The sequence below is a fragment of the Lepidochelys kempii genome, chromosome 26 (genome assembly GCF_965140285.1).
Source record: "Lepidochelys kempii isolate rLepKem1 chromosome 26, rLepKem1.hap1, whole genome shotgun sequence".
Classification (NCBI taxonomy): domain Eukaryota; kingdom Metazoa; phylum Chordata; order Testudines; family Cheloniidae; genus Lepidochelys; species Lepidochelys kempii.
This window is the reverse complement of record NC_136405.1, coordinates 13,476,962-13,494,611: the sequence shown is the minus strand read 5'-3', so window position 1 is coordinate 13,494,611 and position 17,650 is coordinate 13,476,962. Positions and strand designations below refer to the sequence as shown.

At 51.3% G+C, this 17,650-nt stretch overlaps 1 protein-coding gene across 2 annotated transcripts in view; it reads left to right on the top strand.

Moving 5' to 3' along the window:
• Positions 1-976: 976 nt before the first annotated feature.
• The window catches only part of LOC140903513 (glycerol-3-phosphate acyltransferase 2, mitochondrial), a 133,654-nt gene continuing 116,980 nt past the window's right edge, over positions 977-17,650 (top strand). For both annotated transcript variants that reach the window (XM_078850644.1, XM_073324879.2), the window contains exon 1: positions 977-1,103. The gene's annotated coding sequence lies outside the window, so the exon portion shown is untranslated. The remainder of the gene's footprint in view (positions 1,104-17,650) is intronic.

The window sequence follows — 17,650 nt, the reverse complement described above, 5'->3', positions numbered from 1 at the left end:
GCTGTGACTGGGATCAGAAAGCTGGGCCCAGGGGCAATCCAGGTCTCTCTTCCACCCTCCTCCCCTTTCTCTGCCTGTCATCCTTTTACAGCCTCTCTGTTTACTGGGAAATGCTCCAAGTATCCCAGCTCAGGAAATCATCTCTCTGGTGGGTCACATAGTCACTGAACTTTTTGCATCCTCTCTCATCCATCCCTGTCTCCCTATCACTTGGCCCTTTCTAGAGCCAGGGCCCAGCTTGGGAGTTTGCAGCTGGGGAGTTCACAGCTCCAGATCTGGTGTCCTGCTGCTGCTCCACCTCCCGGGACCCGTCTGTGCTCAGCTGCTCCTAAGCACGTGTGTGTTTGGAGAGGTCAGAGTTCTGATCTCCTTCAGCTTGGAAGCCCACTGAGTCCTGCCTGCACTATATCTTCCTTGCTGGGACACTGCTCCGGTCGGGGTTACTGCATCCGTGGGAGAGGGCATGTGAAAGCAGACAGCGATGCGACTCACGACACAGATATTTAGTAACAGGCCTCTCCTCCTGTGCTCTCCGCCAAACTGCCACAGAGTTTCAATTCCCTAGTGTTTCCGCAAACTGCACTGTGCTCTCTGCCTCTCTATCTCTCCCCACCCTGTTTATCTCTGTATCTTATCTTTTGTCTTTCTTTAGCTCTCGCTGACTAGTTCTAACACTCTCTCAGGAGGGACCCGAGCAGGGCTTTTTGGGTTGTTCCAGATGTGGGCTGTGGGGGGAGCAGGAGGAGAACTTGATAGTGGAGTCTGGTATCTTTGATGCAGTCTGATGTGTTTCTGTGAACTCAGGAGGAACTAAACAGGAAACAACTAAAGAACCAGAAACTCTTTCAGCCAGCTCCCCCGAAACGCTCTCTCTAGGCCTGGTCTACGCTGAAAAATTAGCTTGACCTAGCTACATCACTCGGGCTGTGAAAAATCTCACACCCTGTGCAATGTCGTTAGGTCGATTCCTGGTGTCGATCTGGCTGGGACGACAGAAGAATTCTTCTGTCAATCTAGCTACCAGCTCTCAGAGGGGTGCATCGACAGAACAACCCCTTCCGCCTGTGCAATGGTGCCACGGTGACGCAGCTGCAGCTCAGGAGGTGCGTCGCTGTCGTATAGACATGACTTTTTCCAGGCTTGTATTCCCAGTTGCTTGTTCCGGCTGTGTGTGTCTCTCTCTCTGTTTTGCTTCTCCACCTCCATCAGACCCCTTCCCAAAATTCTGCATGGGGCCAGTTGCGGATTACCACATGGGCCAGCCCAGGGGTCCCAGCCAATTTGGGGCCATTGGGAAAATCTCCTCCCGCTCTCACTCCCCACCGCAGCCCTGGGGCAGAGCTTCTCTGGTCTCAGTGCCATAGCAGGGAGTGAGGGGGGCAGAAAGAAGTGAGCGGGGGTTGCAGTTGGGAGGAATGGGGCAGGGCCACAGGTCTGGCGCCGGGGACCACTCCCTTGCTCCAGCCCAGGGCCCCAGGAAACCTTGACCAGCCTCTGCATGGGGCTCGCGTTCCCCTTTTGTCTTAGATGGGGCTGCTTAGCTGTCTCAGACAGACACCTTAAATGAAGGGTGGAAGTCACAACAGTTGAAAGGAGATCTAATCCAGCTCCCAGCAGCATCTGGTTCAGGCCGTGTCTACATGGCAGAGGCTGAGACTATGCTAGTTGTACCAATCCCGTGTCTCCCGCCCCAAATGTTCAAAAACCAGGAGTCAGGCGCACCAAAAAGCATGAGATTGACTTTAAGATCAGGAACGTATGTCAGAATAATAGATTTTTATTTGCCTTCTCCTTTCTTGAGCCGCGGGGGTCACATGTTGAAGCTTTCTCCACAGCCACGCGGGCCAGAAACGTACTTTTTCGTTAAAAACAAAGGCTGAAAGCATCCCATATCCACTTGGCTCCAGGAGCTGGGGCTTTAAGGGAAACAAGCGTTATCAGGAGACTTATGACAAAGCCATGAGAGTTGGCAACACTGCCAACATAACTTTTAAGGGCCGACCACGCCTTAGGGTTTTATCCTGCCGCCATCCCCGGAGTATCTGGGCGCCCTTCCGACATGAAATCGATGGCAAGAGCAAAGTCCCCAAGGCCCTTAATGGGGTCTCTAGCCATAGTTCACAGATCTTTGACCAGTGTGCGGTCAGGGGCACTGCTGCTTTTCCAGCTGCTGGCTGAAGAACAGTTGCGCATGTGTATTTCGCGAGATGTCCTGTCGAGGGAGAATAGGGCCCTGTGTGTGAAGATGGGGGTCACCAGAAAACCGAGATCTCCCCGGATTCTCACTGTAGCTGCTGAATCAATCCATAGCTTGCAAAATGCCGCGTTGTCACCCTGTAAAAACGGCCAGGTGGGGCTCCGTGCTGATCACCTGTCCGCGGAATACCCTAGCTCAGGTTTGCTCGGTTTACAAATAAAGCCATGCTTTTTCACCCTGCCACCTCGGCTGTGAGTTAAGCCGTCTTACCGGCTCTCCCATAGCCAGGGCCGGCTCCAGGCCCCAGCAAAGGAAGCAGCTGCCTGGGGCGGCCAATAGAAAGGGGCGGAACTCCCTGCGTTATTGGGACGGCACGTCTGGGTCTTTGGCGGCAATTCGGCGGCGAGTCCTTCGTTCCCTCTCTTCCTCTTCGGCAGCAATTCGGGGGCATCGCAATCGGGTTTTTCTTTCTTCTTTTTTTTCCCTTCGCTGCTTGGGGTGGCAAAAAAGGCGGAGCCGGCCCTGCCCACAGCTAGCAACAAGGGCTCTGGTGTCAGAATGAGCCACAGCCCACGAAAGGCGATGGAAAGACGCCTGCTGCCTTCGGTGGCTTTTGGATCAGGCTTTTAGGAGATGGTTCTGTCGCGATGCACGAGCTAGAATAAGGCATCCGGCTCTGTGTTGGCTCTGCGGGGCTAACAGGAGTAAAACCTCGTTAGACTGTCTTGAAAGTCGGCAATCCGGCTCTGATACACCCCGTGGGGACTGGTTTCACACAGGCGCATCTCAGCACGGCTGACACACAGCACGTGAGGTTGTGTTTCAATTGTTGCATTCACTCCCTGCTTCTCCTAAAGCAGCCAGAGAGTGTTTTAGTGGTGAGCAACAACAAACCAGTCTTGTTGGCCTTGTGTCTCTCATTGTTATTCGGTTATTCACTAATAATTACTCTAAAAGATACATCTGTTGTCATGACAACCTATTTATCTGTTGGTAGAAGCCCCCCTGTTTGCATTGGAAGCGTCCTCTCTTTCTCTTCCCCCATCCCCACCTATTGCTCATCCATTCTCTCTCGCACGCTCACTCTCCCTTTTCATTAGATTATATCCTGCAATTGGTCCAGGCATGGAGTTCCCATTGAAGTCAATGAGAACTCTCTGCGCAGAGGGATGGGACCAAATGCCCCACTGTGTCTGTTTCATCTTGCTTCTTGCCCCTTGTTTCTGCCCCCTAGTCCTGTGCAGACCGGGGACTCTGATTGGAGAGCCTGGTTGGTTTTCGTACACTCCTAGGTTCCCAAGGAGGGATAAGAGGGGAGAGAGAGCAGCACTAGGGACACGTATTTATCTTGTGCAGAAACATAAGACAGATGCAATTTCTTCCATCAGAAGCAGCAATTTTTGTTACTGGCAATCACCATGCAAGTGAGACACCAGCCTCGAATTTACCCTGGAGACTGCTACCTTGTGCGCCAGAATTTGAGCTTTTAATTAAAACAATACGACTCTAGCAATTCTGATCACAAAGAAAACCCCTCGAATGTGCAGTGGAACCAGCCTGAGCTTGCAGACAGCATGAGAGAATGGTTCTGAGACATGTGGCTTGCTCCCATTCAAATCAACATGATGTTGACTCTGGAACCTAATGATGCCCATGTACACTTTTGATGACAGTCCACAAGAAACAGGAGAGAATCATTCTGTGCAGATCTGCAGACTCTACTGTGAGTGCTGTCTCATTTTGGGACTCAAAGGGGGAGGAGCTTGGATTGTGGGCAGAGCTCAGGGAGAGTATACCCCTTACTGTTTTTCCAAACCTACTGCAGCATTGACCCAGAAGCATTCGCTCTGATTCCTAATCTACATCCGATTTTGGTCAATCCCTTTGTGAGAAAGGGCCAGCAATGTATCCCATAGTGGGGGGCAAAATCCCAAATGGAAGTGACTCCGCTCCAGAGCTACTGATTTCTGTGCTGGGTATCCCTTTGTGATTGTGTATTAAGCCTAAATTAGTGGCCCCTTCATTTCCTTGCTCTCCCTCATTGGTCTGGCTGTATCCATCTGTTGTCTCTTGTCTGAAACTGAAAGCATTTGGGGGCAGGGACTATTTTTTGTTCTGTGTTTCCACGGCACAGTGGGGTCCCAGGCCATGACAGGGGCTCCAAAGCACTATGGAAATAATAATTAATTATTAGTAGCAGTATTAAAATGCTGGCATAAGCTGTTTGGTGATCTTGGATTTATTGCACTAGCTGTTTCACTGGGCTGTGAGGTAGAAAAAAGATGGGAGAAAAGGGTGTTGGATGCTTTTCTGAGGTGACAGAGAAGCTCTGATTCCTCTTGGCCCCCTTCTGAGCTACTTTGTTCGTTGTACCTTTGATCAGTTCCTCTATCTCTCCTTCTGAGCGTCTCTCTTTCTCTGTAGTTTGCAGATGGCCAGATTCTGATCTCACACTGGTGTAAATCAGGTGTGACTCCACCTGAAGCTCCCGGGCCTGATTCTGATCTGACTCAGACTGGTGTAAATCCCAGTGAAGTCAATGCAGTTGCTGGTGTAAAGCTACTGTGAGCGAGATCAGAACGAGCCCAGCCCTGGCAGGATCCTGGCGCATGGCTTGCATTTTGCTCTCTCGCGTACAATCAAATTCACAGAGTGATGGGAAAATGTCAGACATAATTAGGGGAAATTAACCAGGGAGCCTTCTCTGGAGGATCAGCAGCTTTCATCTCTCCCGGCTGGCTCATCACAGTCTACAGCCTCCAACACGGTTTCCCATGCACGGCCAGCTTATGGTGGCAGCAGGGCAGGGTCCGTGGTCCATCCAGCCCTCCCCAGGGTCTGGGGTCCCATCACCCCACAGCAGTCAGTGCAGGAGGAAGATGGCTGATAGAGGTTATTATGCTGTCAGCCAAGTGCGGTGATCTCTGTACACAAGCCGAGGTGGCTGCCGGGGCCCAGGACAAGCTGGGAGATAAAACATGAGACAAGACAATCCTCGTCACAATCTGTCTGCCTCCTTCAGGACACGTGTCTCTCCGTCCCCTCCCCAGCCCCGGCCTCTCTTCTCTTTTGCTGGGCAATCGTTTTCTTCCAGCGGGCAACTCGTGCAGACACCAGGAGTTAAAGACCAGGGGTCTCTGTCCCTCACATTTCACGGGAGATGTGCCTGTCTAAATCACTAGGTCTTGAGCGGCTTCATTTTGGTCTGATGGGTAGAGCAGGACTCCTGGGTTCTATTCCTGGCTCTTGGAGGGACTAAGAGACTGGAAGTCAGGGCTTTTTCTTGTGTTTCTAAGGCTGGCTCTGGGAAGGAGTGTGGTCTAGTGGTTAAAGCAAAGGACTGGGAGTCAGGACTCAGGGGTTCCTGTCTCATCACTGAGGAGGGGTGTGTTCTAATGGTCAGGCTGGGGACAGGATTCCCCGGCTATATTACTTGTTCTGCTCGTGCTGTGATCCAAGTCATGTCCTTTGACCTCTCCCGTTTTTCTAGACAGGCAAAGCGAGGCACCCAGGGTCACGCAGCAAGTCAGAAGCAGAGCCAGGAGACACATGACCCCCAGTTGCCTACTTTAACCACTGCACCACACTGGGCTATGGGGCAGCAGCCCCTGCCTGGCAATGCTAAGGGGGCCTGACCCAATGTCCACTGAAGTGAAGTAGGGTCCTTCTGTTGCTACTAGATCCAGATGGAGGTGAGTTTCTTTGCAGCAGGCCTCCTGTGTGTTGTGGGAGGACAGGAAGTTGGGGCATACATTGGGGTGGGGGTCCTAACCCTTTTTGGGAGGTGATAGAACAGGAAAGGTCCATGGAAAGCACCTGGTACTGGTGAACCTAGAACATTCATTATCCCCCTGGCCAAGCAGTCTCTATAGGACAATAGTGACTGAGCCTGGGCATGACTTATGGCCTCTCTCTACACAATCCACTTATTTCTGGGGACAGGGTATTGTGTGGAGGAACTGGAAGGTTAGATTAGGATTTCAGGCCTGATTTCAGTGCTGATGTTCAGGTGATGTTCGTCTCTCTTTGGGGATGACCTGGGGAGACAGGCGGGGTGGAGGGTCTGGCCGGATCCCCAAAGCACTGGATGAAAACAGAAAACAAGACTTAAGCCAGCCCCCAGCCTCCCCAGCTCCCAGCCGCCCAAGGCCCTGGAGGTAATACCGTTATCTCTGCATTTGCCTCACACAAGTTTCTGGCAGATATAAATATCCCAGGAGCGTCCTGGTTAATTTCAGGATTTATCAGCAGCGCTGCTACCGTCAGAAGCAAAATAAGCTGGGGAGGGTGGGGGGTGGCGAGGAGGTGTATCCTATCCCCCATCTGCACAGAAGCCACCCCTCTGTGCTCCCCCATGATAATAATACCTAGCTCTTTCCGTCCCTAGACTGCAAAGGAGCTAAGCATTATTTTCCCGATCTTTACCCATCACAGGGAGGTGACATGACTTGGCTGATGTCCCCCAGCAACGCAGTGGCAGAGATGCAAATAGAACCGAGGTCTCTTGTATCTAGGGCCTGGTCTACACATAGAGATGAGATGGACTCAGCTACGACGCTCAGAGCTGTGAAAAACATCACGCCCTGTGCAACGTAGTTAGGTTGTCCTAACCCGCGGTGTTAGGATTCAGCTTGGTCTCTGGGAGAATTCTTCTATCAACGTATCTGCCACTTCTTGGAGAGATGGATTGATGACATTGAGGGATAAACCCCTTCTGTCAATGTAGGAGGCATCTCTGCTACAGCCCCACGGCACCATAGCTGGGCTGCCGTACCTGCTGTGCTATAGACAGACCCTTAGGGTATCCTTTATGAATGGGGAAACTGAGGCATCAAGCAGGGAGGTGGCTTGCAGAAAGTCTCGCAGCATGGCAGTGGAATAGAACCCAGGTGTCCTGACTCCACCTCCAGTGCCCGGCCTACCCAGCCGCGCAGACTCTGATGGTGGTGGCTGGAATATACTCCTAGTTATTTTATTTGTATTAAGAAAAGGAGTACTTGTGGCACCTTAGAGACTAACCAGTTTATTTGAGCATAAGCTTTCGTGAGCTACAGCTCACTTCATCGGATGCATACTGTGGAAAGACTGAAACCTGTCTTTATTTGTATTAGCATCCAAGCTGCTCTTGCTTTCTTGTAGATAAAAACTGGCTCGCTGGAAGGGCTGAGCCTTATCAGATAAAAGAGACTCGCAGGCAACAGAGAAGGGACCTGGCAGGTTTTTTTTATTGATGCTTGGCTTCCACCGACACCCTCCAGGGCCCAGGACATTGCAGGCAACTCATTCTCCAGCACTGTCAGCCCCCATCCTGGGGGTCTCCACCACTGTCAGTCCCTCCCTTCTCCCCAGCACTTCACCCACCGGTACTGGCCCAGTCCTGGGGGCTTCAGACCTGAGCACTGTCCAAACCGCCTTTCCCCTAAGCAAGCCCATGCTGTCCCTGTCCTGGGAACACAGTGAGCTCTGGGGTGCTCTCAGCCACTCCACTAGCCCCATCTGCCAGCCCCTACACTCTCCAACGGTATTAGGGCCGCTCCTTTCCCCAGCCCTGCGTAATCCCCCTGTTCTGCAGCTCCACTGAGCTCTGTTGTTCCCAAGCCTGCACCCAGCAGCCCCTCGGCTCTGGGCAAACACAGAGGGCTGTAGCCTCAGGCAGCGCCAATCCCTGTGCTCTTCCAGTAAAAATTAAACTCATTACAGCCGCGGGCACAGATGATAAAGGAAGCAAAGCTTTGTAAATGAAACCTGTATTGGTCTTTTGTCCTGGCTGGAGTTTAATATCCGCAGGTGTGTTTGAGCTAGATAGACATCAGCTGCTGGCTTCCACGCCTCCCACCAGCTGGGCCTTTGTGTGCAACCTCATTTCCCCCTTCTCTACCAGGCTAGGGTCTCTGTGTGGCCCCTTTCCCCCCCATACCAGGGTCCCCCAATTCTACCCACCAGGGGTTCTGTGCTCCATTCACCACTTCCTCCACACCAGGGTCCCCCATTTTCCCCTTCATGCCGGGCGGGGGCTGTGTGCTTGGCCCGTTCCCTGCTTCCCTGCATTCCCCGCCCCAAGCTCTTCCTTCTGTCTGGGAGATAAGTAGCGTGTCAGCATGTTAAACTCTATTGGGAGGATAAGCGGAGATGAGATACAGAGGTATTGTTATGCCTGGACATATTAATTGGTGCCATCACCTCGCAGTTTGATCTACAGATAATTGCGGAGGTGCTTGAAGTTGTAGCTCTGCTAATCAGATGGCAGGGCCTCCATCTGGTCCCCATTTCTCCCCTTTTGGTTTTCCAATTTCCCCCAAAGTCAATAGGGTTCTGGCCACTGACGCCTAGACCATACCCTGAAATTTTGGAATTGATCAGATGCGGCGTTCAAAAGTTATCGTATTACCTATGCCAAGATGCCACTGAGCACAAGGTCTTTGCAAGCTCAGCCAATTACAGGATTACATTTGTGGTATCTGAATTAATGGGGGTCTCACTGTTCCTTATGTACCTCCAAGCCTGCTCTGTAAAGACCCCCAGGACTCAGAAGTGTGTGTGTGCGGGTGGTATTCAGGCTTTAAGTTCTCTGCTGAAGCTGCTGCCAAAGACTGTGACCACGGTGAGGTGCCCGTTGTGATATGGACACTCATCCACAAGAAAACCAGTGAACGGAACAACCTCACAAGTGGGAATCGAACCCACGGCCTATTCCGCTAACAGGCCCAGCTGCATTAGCCTAGAGGCAGTGGAGCCTTCCCACGCCAAAGCTGGTGCATAGGGTGGGAACCTGTCTCTTCCTTTCCTCTCTGTCATGTGCTGCTGTTCCCATCTGCTCTATAGGGCTGAGATCCACTATTCTCCCCTCCCTGCTAAGGGCTCCTAAGGTTGCTCTCGGGCACCCTGGTTTCCTCAAACCCATTGGTTTCCACGTGGCAGCTTCATGTTGGAGGCCATGTGGTGGCATCCAGAGTATGTGTCTCACATCTGGCCAGCGCTTCCTTCTGATTCTGGTGCCAATGAGCTGCCGGTTGGCAGCTTCTCAGCTATCTGTGGTGGGGAAGACGTCTGTCCAGCCCATGATCAGAATCTTTCGTAGGCACATATTTTCCAAGACGCTTCGTTTTCTGTCTAACATAGAGGCAAGTAGCAGACATACAAACCTCCAGCCACTAGAGGGGGACAGAGAGCCACATTGGTATTAACGTGAATTGCAAACAAGCCACCTAAAGTGTTGGACAGTAATCAAATGACATCACTATGAATCTGGGTTGGACGGGGACCAGAACTAAAATGTTCCGTGGACTTTCATCACTCCTGATCTCCACGTCTCCTCATTGCCGGTGGTTTGGAGCTCCTGCATGCTTGGAGTACTGCCTAGCGGCTCCATACCTCCTATTATCCTTCCATGCAGGAATCTCCATCTATTATCCTATCCATGCCCCCACACCAGGTGCCTGATTCTTGGCTATTCCATTCCTGCCTTGGAGCAGGGACAGAGTGAGAGGGGCTTTAAAGCCAATTTTGCATTCCCCGTATTCTAGGGCTGTGCAGAGCCCTTGCATTCCTCAAGTGTAAGATAGAGCAGCCTCGGGGTTGCTCTAATTTATACTCTGCTTTCCATGACCCCTATGGGTCTTGGGAAGCAGAGAATAGTGCTCATGCAGTCCAGCCACACCATGGACACACTCCCAATCCACCCCCTACAGGAGCATCTGGAAGCAGGGCCAACACAGAGGTAGTGACATTGGGGCCACACAGGTTTCAGCTCATGCCATACAAACTCACCCAGGACCCTGGATAATTACCCGGGCAGCTATTCTGTGCTGAAGTCTATGCTGCTGCAGCTTCACTTCTGTTTGTAGCTAGCTAGATTAAAGTGAGCTTGGGTACATCTACAAGTGCTACAATGCTCCTCTGCTGGGAGAGCAATACAGCGGTGCACAGACAATCCAGGAAGTTTTTAGAAACTGTAGGGGACAATTTCCTGGTGCAAGTGCTGGAGGAACCAACTAGGGGCGGAGCTTTTCTTGACCTGCTGCTCACAAACTGGGAAGAATTAGTGGGGGAAGCAAAAGTGGATGGGAACCTGGGAGGCAGTGACCATGAGATGGTCGAGTTCAGGATCCTGACACAAGGAAGAAAGGAAAGCAGCAGAATACGGACCCTGAACTTCAGAAAAGCAGACTTTGACTCTCTCAGGGAACTGATGGGCAAGATCCCCTGGGAGAATAACATGAGGTGGAAAGGAGTCCAGGAGAGCTGGCTGTATTTTAAAGAATCCTTATTGAGGTTACAGGGACAAACCATCCCGATGTGTAGAAAGAATAGTAAATATGGCAGGCGACCAGCTTGGCTTAAGAGTGAAATCCTTGCTGATCTTAAACACAAAAAAGAAGCTTAAAAGAAGTGGAAGATTGGACAAATGACCAGGGATGAGTATATAAATATTCGGGCATGTAGGAATGGAATCAGGAAGGCTAAATCACACCTGGAGTTGCAGCTAGCGAGGGATGTTCAGAGTAACAAGAAGGGTTTCTTCAGATATGTTGGCAATAAGAAGAAAGCCAAGGAAAGTGTGGGCCCCTTACTGAATGAGGGAGGCAACCTAGTGACAGAGGATGTGGAAAAAGCTAATGTACTCAATGCGTTTTTTGCCTCTGTCTTCACGAACAAGGTCAACTCCCAGACTACTGCACTGGGCAGCACAGCATGGGGAGGAGGTGGCCAGCCCTCTGTGGAGAAAGAAGTGGTTCAGGACTATTTAGAAAAGCTGGACGTGCACAAGTCCATGGGGCCGGATGCGTTGCATCCGAGAGTGCTAAAGGAATTGGCGGATGTGATTGCAGAGCCATTGGCCATTATTTTTGAAAACTCATGGCAATCAGGGGAAGTCCCGGAAGATTGGAAAAAGACTAATGTAGTGCCCATCTTTAAAAAAGGGAAGAAGGATGATCCTGGGAACTGCAGGCCGGTCAGCCTCACCTCGGTCCCCGGAAAAATCATGGAGCAGGTCCTCAAGAAATCAATTCTGAAGCACTTAGAGGAGAGGAAAGTGATCAGGAACAGTCAGCATGGATTCACCAAGGGAAAGTCATGCCTGACTGATCTAATTGCCTTCTATGATGGGATAACTGGTTCTGAGGATGAGGAGAAAGCAGTGGATGTGTTATTCCTTGACGTTAGCAAAGCTTTTGACACTGTCTCCCACAGTATTCTTGTCAGCAAGTTAAAGAAGTATGGGCTGGATGGATGCACTACAAGGTGGGTAGAAAGTTGGCTAGATAGTCGGGCTCAACGGGTAGTGATCAATGGCTCCATGTCTAGTTGGCAGCTGGTATCAAGTGGAGTGCCCCAAGGGTCGGTCCTGGAGCCAGTTTTGTTCAATATCTTCATTAATGATCTGGAGGATGGTGTGGATTGCACCCTCAGCAAGTTTGTGGATGACACTAAACTGGGAGGAGTGGTAGATACGCTGGAGGGTAGGGATAAGATACAGAGGGACCTAGACAAATGGGAGGATTGGGCCAAAAGAAATCTAATGAGGTTCAACAAGGACAAGTGCAGAGTCCTGCACTTAGGACGGAAGAATCCAATACACCGCTACAGACTAGGGACTGAATGGCTAGGCAGCAGTTCTACAGAAAAGGACCTAGGGGTTACGGTGGACGAGAAGCTGGATATGAGTCAACAGTGTGCCCTTGTTGCCAAGAAGGCCAATGGCATTTTCGGATGTATAAGTAGGGGCATTGCCAGCAGCTCAAGGGATGTGATTGTTCCCCTCTATTCAACATTGGTGAGGCCTCATCTGGAGTACTGTGTCCAGTTTTGGGCCCCACACTACAAGAAGGATGTGGAGAAATTGGAGAGAGTCCAGCAAAGGGCAACAAAAATGATTAGGGGACTGAAACACATGAGTTATGAGGAGAGGCTGAGGGAACTGGGATTGTTTAGTCTACGGAAGAGAAGAATGAGGGGGGATTTGATAGCTGCTTTTAACTATCTGAAAGGTGGATCCAAAGAGGATGGATCTAAACTATTCTCAGTGATAGCAGATGACAGGACAAGGAGTAATCGTCTCAAGTTGCAGTGGGGGAGGTTTAGGTTGGATATTAGGAAAAACTTTTTCACTAAGAGGGTGGTGAAACACTGGAATGCGTTACCTAGGGAGGTGGTGGAATCCCCTTCCTTAGAAGTTTGTAAGGTCAGGCTTGACAAAGCCCTGGCTGGGATGATTTAGTTGGGATTGGTCCTGCTCTGGGCAGGGGGTTGGACTAGATGGCCTCCAGAGGTCCCTTCCAACTCTGTTATTCTATGATTCTGTGGCACCTTATAGACTAACCAATTTATTTGAGCATAAACTTTCGTGATCTACAGCTCACTTCATCGGATGCATTCTGTCTGTTATTACTTGAAACCACTTAAATCCTACGTTTTATACTTAATAAAATCATTTTTGTTTGTTAGTAAACCCAGAGTAAATGATTAATACCTGGGGGAGCAAAGAGCTGGGCATATCTCTCTATCAGTGTTAGAGAGGGTGGACAATTTATGAGTTTGCCCTGTATAAGCTTTATACAGAGTAAAACGGATTTATTTGGAGTTTGGATCTCATTGGGAACCGGGTGTCTGGGTGTTGGAGATAGGTGACCTACTGAGTGGTTTTCAGTTAAGTCTGCAGCTTTGGGGGCTTGGTTCAGACCCTGGGTCTGTGTTGCAGCAGGCTGGCATGTCTGGCTCAACAAGGCTGGGTTCTGGAGTCCCAAGCTGGAGGGAAAATGGGCTCAGAGGTAATTCCAGCACATCAGGTGATAGTCCCAAGAGGGTCTCTGTGACCGAACCCGTCACATTTTGAAAAAAGCTCTTTTTCTCACTCGGCTCACAGGGCACCTGAAGAGTTACAAACATTAACATTCAAGGATAAATTACAAAACCGGCTATGGAGCTCCCCACCCCCTTTAAATATATAAATAAAGTGTATGCCATGCAATCAGGGTACAGAAACAATAGCATGTGACTTAGTTGACCAATTGTACAGTGTAACCAGCAAATCCTTTGTAACAGTAATAAGTCAAAATCTGGCAGTGGAGAATTTGCCAACAGAAAACAGGGCTAAATTTAGAGTAAATTTTTAGTAGCAAACAGGTGGATCAGCTCAATAAAATGACCCCATCATTAGGAGGTAACACCAGCGGTTCTCAGGGGCTGGTGGGAGAGGCCAGGAGATGCATGGGGGGCAGGAAGGGGGGGATAGAGATCATTATTCTGTTGTCTGATCTTTTCCAGCCTATCTTCAGTGCCTTCGTGCCCACTTCCCAGAGCTTCCCCCGCCCCAATCTCCTGTAACAAGCCTAGTGCTCAGAAACACAGCTGTTCAAAAACACAGCTCTGTCCAAGAAATGACAACCCCGGAGTACGAACCCCCAGGCAGCCCCCTGGGGGCTGGGGCTGACTGGCACAGCTCAATCGCACGGAGCCTAGGGCACACAGGGCCCCTCGAGGTTAGCCGTAGGCTGGGCTGAGTCTCAGCTCCATTCTGGGCCTTGCAGCGGCCAGGATGTGTAATGGTGAGAGGCGATGGAGATGGGTGGGGATCCAGGGGCCAGGCTGGGAGAACGCCTCACCACGGAGGCTATGTCTACACGGCAACCCGAGGTGTGATTGCAGCTCGGGTGGGTGTCGCTGTACCAGCTTTGAGATAGCTAGCCTGGGAACGATAGGAAAGCAGTGCAGATGTGGCAGGGTGGGCTCGCTGCCTCTGTACCTACCCACCCACCAACTGGGGAGCCTGGATACACACCCTGGTCGCTAGTCTGTGCTGAAGTCTGACGGGGAAAGGGTTAAAATCCTCTCCCTGCCCCAGCCAGGTGGAGCCCAGCTGGAGATGATCAGCCATTAGGAGGGAATATAAAAAGGAGAGGTTGGGCTGCGTAGCTTTTCCCTGAGACAACTGAATGGCCCCTGCTTCCTAGGAGAAGATTGGGTATGAGTTCCTAGGCCCTGGCAGTTGCTGGCCTTGCTCTGGGCTCAGAGGGCACTAGGAATGGAAGGTTTCACTGATGTCAGTGGATATTTTGGCAGGCTCCTGGGCTGGGCTGAAGCATTCGGTTTGCAGGCTGTTGCTGAACTCTGGGCCCAGGGCTATAGCATCCCCCTGCTTCTATTAGTGCTGGGCCAGGACTGCCAAATTGTGGGTGGGGAGGAGTGCTCTGCCTTGGAGTGACGAGGGGTCCCCCTCCTTGGGAGCAATGCTATAGTCCCCCACCCTTGGGATCAGCAGGGGCCCCTCCCTCTCTTAAGATAGTGGGGTGTTGCTGGCCCCCCCACTTTTCCTAGCTATTGGGGCTACCTGTGTGGTGGGCTGGGCTTTCTGTACTCTTGACCTCCTACTGCACACAGTAGACTCTTGGGCAGCATCAGTGGGGCCCTCTCTGAGCACTGGGCCTGGGAACCTCTCCCCAGTGAGCTGTGGGGGGCAGTTTGCTGTTGTTTTGGGCTGTTGTTTTGGGCTCCCTGCAGACTCAGGCAGATGTAATGAGGTGAGTTATTGTTGAGTCCCGTTTTCATGCTCCTCTCCCAACCGTGAGGGCTAGAGCCCTATTTTTTTAAAACTGCTGCTGAGTTTCTAATGCTGTCACGTGACTCCAGGAGCTAGGGCCTTAAGCAGGGGCCTATAGTGCCTCAGTCTTTATCTGGCCCTGAGTATCGTATGTGTAGCTCTTCTCGTGTCCCCTGTTGTCAGTCTGTACATTATAGCATCTTTGGGGCAGGGGCCAGCTGTGCAATGCGGTCCTGAGTGGCCTTTGGAGGCTATTGTAGTAGCAGGTGACTTCCTTCTGCAGCTTAAGAAGCGTGTATGGGAAAACCTAGATCCTCAAGCTCCAGAGAGCTCAGTAAAAGAGCGCCAGGGACAGCAATGTGCTCTCTGAGAGCAGAGTGCTGGGGGTTGGAGGAAGCCAGTAAGCAGCCTGTAACCTCAGGTTTCCAGGAATTCTGGGAGAGCATCCAAATTCCTCGAGCCCCTAGATGAGCAAGTGGGGCAAGGCTGGGGTACCTTGGCCTCTGCCAACAGCCCCCAGGTGCAGGGCTAGGCAGTGGAAGGTTTTTTCTATGCTGGCTGGCAGGGAGCCAGAAGCTAAGGGCTGTACCGCCCCCTCTAAGTAGGGCTGGTTCAGACCCATGTTGGCTCTCTGGTCCCAGGTCTTTGTGGCTCCCTGCAGCATGTGTAATTAGCTACCCCAGGCCAAGGAGGTGCAGAGCATCCCCCTTCTGTGTTTGCTGTAGTGTCCATAAGGGCATGATGCAGGGCAGTTGGGACTCCCCCAGCCTCTAGGGTAGTGTGGGGGTTCGGCTCTCCAGCTGGGATGAGATGGGGACTCTGGGGTGTTTGGAGTTGGTGTGTGTGGAGGGAGGTAAGTGGGGCTCTACCAAATTCATGGACCATTTTGGTCAATTTCACAGCCATAGAATTGTATAAATCATAAATTTCATGCTTTCAGCTATTTAACTCTGAAATGTCAGTGTTGTAACTGTCAGGGCCCAGACCCAAAAAAGAGGTGGGTGTGGGGGAGTTGCAAGGTTATTGTAGGGGGGGCTTGCAGTACTGCTACCCTTGCTTCTGCAGTTCTGCCCGATGCAGTGCTCCCTTCAGAGCTGGGGAGCGGTGGCTGCTGGCCGGGAGCCCAGCTCTGAAGGCAGAGCCATCGCCAGCAGCAGGGCAGAAGTCAGGGTACAGTATTGCCCCCCTTACTTCAGTGCTGCCTTCAGAGCTGGGTTCTTGGCTCTCTGGCCGCCTCGCACTGAAGTCAGCGCAGAAGTAAGAGGCGAATACCATGACCTCCCCCCCAAATAACTTTGCAAACCCCCCCACGGAACTCCCTTTTGGGTCAGGACCCCAATTTGAGAAACGCTGGTCTCCCCTGTGAAATCTCTACAGTATGGCGTAAAAGCACACACAAGACCAGATTTCATGGTCCATAATGTGTCTTTCATGGCTGTGAATTTGATAGAGCCCTAGAGATGAGGGAATGCTGGATGGAGGCTTCCGATTAACCAGGAAGGGGAGGGGATTCGTTGATCTCACTCCAGTGAAGGGAGACAGCGTGAGCCCCTCTGAGGTGCCGAGCAGGGCTCACCAGGCTGTGCCCCTGCAGTACTGGGACAGGGTGGGATGGGATCCTCTGGCTGGAAGGGAAAAAGGTGGCGACTGTTCGCAGCCACTGGCTGAATCAGCCCTAGCTCTCCGATTACAGAAGGTGGCAGTATGAATGGGGGAAGGTGGCTGCTCCCCCCGCCTTCCCCTAGTAGCAGCCGTGCTGGGAACCAGGACAGCCCATGAGCTATGAGGTAGAGGGCTGCCCAGAGCTTGTGATGGGCGCCGCTTTTGCTGCTCCTATGGGTCCTGAGATGTTCTGCTTCACTACGTACCCTCTGAGACCGGGCTCCCCACCTGAGAGCTGGCTGCCTCTTCTGTTCCATGTGGAGCAGGTTCTGCTGAAGATCCATATGGGAGATCGGTGGCACTAAATGAACTGCATTCCCATCCTCGGGAGGCAGCCTGCCTTGGCCCCACTGTGCTAAGTACTGTCAAACTGGGCTAGATTTGAACTGCTTACCTAGAGGGAGAGGGTTACTTAGAGTTATCTAGGAGTTGTCCGAGCCACTGAAATCCCATAGCAAAATACCAGGATGTCCATGATTGGTTCTGTGCCTGAGCCAGATACCATGTCAGTCAGTTGGGATAGAGGCAGCTGGCGTATGGAGCCAAAAGAAGCATCAGACAGAGGTATCGGTTCACTGTGGCATGCGAGTGGATGGATGCTAAGGATAGACCCAGTGAAGGGTAGAAATGGGACCTTTGGGCTAATTCCTCTCCCTTCGCTAGGGGGGAAAAGCATTCACTATCTGGACACAGCCTGTGTGGTGTGAAATTCTCTCCATGCTGCTTTGTTCTAGGTCTGTGGCTCTCGGCCTTTCCAGACTACTGTACCCCCTTCAGGAGTCTGATTTGTCTTGCGTACCCCCAAGTTTCTCCTCACTTAAAAATGACTTGCTTACAAAAATCAGACCTAAAAATACAGACTTGGCACAGCACACTATTACTGAAAAATTGCTTACCTTCTCATTTTGTCTATTACAGTTTAGTTTGTACTGAATTCACTAGTGTTTTTTTATGTAGCCTGTTGAACTTGGCAAATAGCTAGCTGAGATGATGTATGCCCTGGAGGACTTCTGTGTACCCCCAAGGGTAGGCATACATACCCCTAGTTGAGAACCAGGTTTCTAGGTGTATATGACCCCGCTTATGCCAGATCTTGGCAGGCGGATCAGAACTAGAGGTGGTTGAGAATATTTTTGGTCTAGTATGCCATTTTGACATGAGGGACATATTCTGCAAAATCACGCTGGGTTTGACACAATTTTGTGTAGGGGGGAAAAGGTAAACCCCAGGATGTCTTGATGCTTTCAACATGT